The 4,969-nt window shown below is 32.7% G+C and overlaps 1 protein-coding gene across 7 annotated transcripts in view; it reads left to right on the top strand.

Annotated features, from left to right (window-relative positions):
* Positions 1 to 4,969, top strand: part of LOC117113987 (disintegrin and metalloproteinase domain-containing protein 12-like) — a 60,031-nt gene that overhangs the window by 33,790 nt on the left and 21,272 nt on the right. The gene's annotated exons all lie outside the window — the stretch shown is intronic.

Raw genomic sequence — 4,969 nt, 5'->3', positions numbered from 1 at the left:
ATTTGTTTTATTTCAAATACTGTAGGTATTTTAAGTCTAACTTAAGTATTAGACAAGCCCCCTGAATAATTCTCTTTCCCTTATTCATCTGCTTGTGTCTCACAGAGTTTAGGTAATCCATATAAATCCACTACAAAGGCAATTGTATTAGAAGGTTAGTGCTGTGCTTGGAAATTAGCTAGGTGGTGATAGCGATAAATCTACAATTGCAAGAGAAATTTACATTTACTTAGCAAATTAGAATTAAAAACTTATTGTATCATAGAGGAATATCACAGTTTAGTATCCAATTTCTTTTGAGACTTAAATGAAATATAGAGTAGTTACTATGTAACTTCTATATTTTGCACCCCTTGATTAAAAATACAATAATACAGTCAACTCTCCCAATACCGACCACCCTTCGGACCGTCCACTTTGACCGTATATGCAATAAAAAATGTAGGTACACAAATTCAGAAGGATATTTTGACTGACCCTAAAAACTTAGTTGGCCACACATGGTGAGCTTGTCCAGGAAGAACAGAGGAAATAACCTATTTCCAATTATTTGAAGAGTAATGTAAATAGCATAATTCAACCTTGATTTAGAATGGTTTATTTACCAAGGGAGTCTGTTGTACCTAAATAGATTCAACCTGTATACAATTGTCCTAAATGTCCTTAATATTACTTAATGGCATGTGAAGCTATGGATGATGATTTCGAATAAAAATAAAATTTTATTTTTGGACAATTAGTACACCCATTGCCACGAAAAAATGGAAATTTCAGAAAAATTTTCTTAATTTTTATTATACCCGCTGCTGCCTTGAAATCTCAAGAAATAAGATGTATATTTCTTCCTAATTATATAAATTTAAAGCATTTAACCATCTTATTACTACACTGTTTGCATTTACCAATAAAATGTTATTATTATACAGTATTATAAATGAATAATGTCATCCATATTCATATTCTGAAAATATTAAGGAGAAACTCACCAAAGTTGTGTGTTCCAGCTATCATATAGGCCAAAAAAACAAAATGGTAGATTTCTGTACAATGTTGGATGCGAAATATTTCAAATTGTGAAATCGCAAAAATAAAAGGCAGCGAAAATAAAGGGCTTTACAGTATTTTAATTGATTATTTAAGCATTTGTCTTATGGCATAATGTTTCAATTGAAAATTGGAGTGAGGAAATATTTCCGTCGCCAATTAACAGATGCATAGACAGTACCATCCATTCTTTGCAGAGATACTTCAATTAGCAGAATCAATTTAATGATTTTAATTTTCAAGGTTATTTCCGCAATAGAATTTTGTTACTCTCCCTACTTGGAAAATAAAATCACATTTTATTTTTGTACACAGGTAATGACTGTATCTTACTGATCATAATATATATATTAAAAGAGAACTAGCAAAATGATTTTTTGTTCTAGAGGGGATTTTTGATATGCCATTAGTAATAGAATCAACCTTAAAATCGTTTTTTGGCAATTTTTTATGAAGTTATAGGCCATTATATACGATTTTACCGTATTATATTACCGTATGTTTTATATTATATTTTACAGTATGTATTATATTATATTGGAGTGTTCCTTATTAATTTTATAGTGTACCGTACTAAAATTTTCAAAATAAAATAGTATGTCATATTTTTTATGGAAAAATAATGATTAATGAGTTGTAGTCAATTTTACAATTGATAATATCTACTCTGATAATCTTTACACTTCTATATTATATTCTTATAATGAATTGAGCCATACTAGTCTGGTAAAATCAGTTCATCACAGAATAAAAAAGTATATTTAAAAGTTATGTAATGGACCTTAATAGAGTTTCTATCAAACTTCAACAGACCAAACAGAAGAGGGCCAAGATGATGTGCATGTTGTTTCTGTTATACTAAAAATATGTATAATTTCATCATTTGTTTATCTAATTGCTTGTTTGGTTGTGAATTAAGACTGTAATATTGAAGGAAAGACACAAATTTATCAGTATTTTTTCGAAAATTGCATCTCATAATTATTTTCCTGAAAAAATTGACGCAGATCATTAGAGCAGACATGTTTCTAAGTGAAATTGTTGAGATTTATATCCGTCCACTTGTACTCTGTAAATAGCTTTAATTTGACCTGTTTTCCCGACAAGTGTCAGAAATAGCGAAAGTAGGCTCTGTATAAATCAGACAGCATCATAATTAGCTGTCTAGGGTACTTGTAAATTTCCGATGAGTACAGTAGTTTAGTAATTTGTTAAGCGAATGGGGAAAAAAATGCAAGAAAGGTCCGATTAAACATTTTGATATTCAGTACTGTGAGTTTAAATGTTTTGCCAGTTTCCAATGCATTTCCTTCTTTTATGTTGGACAATGAATTATTTCACCATTCAGTATTCGATTATAATTTGCTCTTCTCTTCTAATCCCGAAAATCCCATCAATAAATAATAGTCTTCTGGTTGCCAGGTCATTAATATACCAATCTTCATTATACTGGTATGGTACTTGCTCTCATGCATTTAGTGCAAGTATTAAAAAAAGAATTTCTCATGTAATTGTAAGTGACTGGCTATTTATGAAGCTTGTTGCGTACTGCATTAGCCAACTGTCCACGAAGAATCTGTCTGCGCTTTGTGTGAGCTCATGTTTAGCCCGCCATCTGCTGACTTTGCAAGTCGGAAGAGATGCCGTAAAAAGAGAATGTACAGTATGTCCAGTAGAGGAGGAATTGTCTCATGTTGCCCTTCCCAATTCTCCACTAGAGGTGACCGGCCAAAACGTCCTAGCTACACAATCCTGGAAATTGTATTTACCTTACATTATTAATAAAAAAGTTGAAGATATTTCATAATTTCTAAATGTCCTTGGATTTAGCATTCACTTGACGGTATTGCTTATATAACGTATAATATGATATTCACATCTATGAATCTATTATATTTATATTTCGAAATGAATGACTTAGACCCAAAGGATCAGAGAGGAAAACGTGATTGCAATGTGCAATGTTACTGTAAGAAAAAAAAAGCATTGAATCATTAGCATAATGCAGCCAGCAGTCTACAATACACTATGTGTCCCATTTAAAAGGAGCAGCCACAAAGGTTATATTTCTGCCGAACCCTTATTCATCCCACTATTACTGTATACTATAGAAATATAAACATCATTTGCTATTCGTCCTGTAGTTGCTAAGATTTTACATAGCATTATTTATGTTAGACGTACCTGCCATGGCATTTTAAAATTAATTATATGTTTACTGTGATGTAAATATTAATGTTAGTTCTAATGAGTCATGGAAACACTTGGGAGTAACTAAGGTTTAAAAGTAAAGTAAAGTATTCCTGCATAAGGGTCAATCGACAGTCAGTTGATTTCATTTTGTTTCATTCCAATTTATTATTCATAACTAGCTATAAAAGCAATATACCAGTATAATTTAGGGTAGACAATCTTAAATTATACATGTAAATTATATGCATATTTTTGTAGACTATTACAGAACACGTAAGGCTTTAGCATATTATGAGAATGTAATCTTGATTCATAAACAGCCATATTGGTTTAGGTATTCTATTTGAAAAATTCTTCAACCTCTGCCCTTCCCCAAGAAATGTGTTATGTAGTTTATCTGCTTAAGATTATTGCTAGATCATGATAGCTACCCTGCACCAATACAATTACTCAATCTTTTGATCATTCCACGTTTAGATGGTTCCTTCCTAAATATGAAGATCGTTACAGATGTTTGACATTGTTTCCATTAACCTCTAAAATGATAGTAACCCAGGTTCTATAGACAATAGGTAGCTTTCGATTGCACGACGACGGTAGGCCGTAGAACGTAATGACGTCAGTAAAAGTCATCTGCGCATGCGAGAACGTTAAGGTCACCTCGTCAAGTACATTCTGGAACGCAATTTGGCCTAATCTACGCATGCAGAGAACGTAGGATGCCAGGTAGGACGGTCATGCATGAGTGGTTCCGTTATAGCGTCGCATCGTTGCACAAATCGAAAGCTCCCTAAATGTCAATATCTTGCATACTATTATACACGCAAACATACGTCACACATGTCAGGGAGGTGCAATATACAATTACTGAACTAGAAATTGCAAATTGCAAGTGAAGTGCTGCGAAGTACAACTGCATATAAATGTTCTTCGAACAAAATTATTTATGCGAGTCAAGTGAAAATAATGAATAATAAAAATATAACAAATAATATGAGACACGACCCATTGTCTATATTAGAACACTTCTCATTGAGTAAAAAAGTCGTAATTTTTCATTTTTGTCAAAAAGTGTCTATAGTGGTGAATTATGGTTTAGGTTTTTTTTAATAAAGTTTCAAAAATTTCTATGTATGTGGAAAATTTAGTTGTTTACCAAAGGTTACAATTTTTATTTTGAAGACTGCATGGTCTAGCCTAGGAAGTGTATATTTTTTATGGGACAAGTTTCCAAAGAGTGTTGCCAAAGTGCAAGCCAGCGTCTTATTTGATCACAAGTGCGATTTGTTGATTAACTTCCCTTCTTCTTAGTCAATTTTCACGATCTTTGTATTAAAATGCTTGGCAGAAAAAGCTAATTTAAATAGCATTAAAAACGACTGGATTTAAGGCAAGTCTTGCCTTTTTTGGGCATTTATACTTAGGTTTGTAAAATATTTACTCCATACAACGTTAACCCGTCGATAGAGGTCAGAAATAATCTCTGCCACGGCCGGTGCGTTGGTGTATACACAAACGTAGCCGCAACTGATAACAGTGGTGTCAAGTGTAGTGTTGTAGCATAGAAAATTTTCACTGTTTACTGGATTAAGATTAAGCGATAAAGGCGAACCATCTCCTTCTTATTTATTCCTCCATGGTGTGAGCCAGCGAGCCATGACGTCACGATAATAGATGCGAGACGTTACTCGAATTGTGCGAGGTATCGGCTGAGATTTGTGGAGTACAAATC

Source organism: Anneissia japonica, unplaced genomic scaffold, assembly GCF_011630105.1.
Source record: "Anneissia japonica isolate Jap-2015-1 unplaced genomic scaffold, ASM1163010v1 scaffold281_len866295_cov195, whole genome shotgun sequence".
NCBI classification, from domain to species: Eukaryota; Metazoa; Echinodermata; class Crinoidea; order Comatulida; family Comatulidae; genus Anneissia; species Anneissia japonica.
Note: the sequence above shows the minus strand (reverse complement) of the source record. Positions and strands in the feature narration are given on the sequence as shown.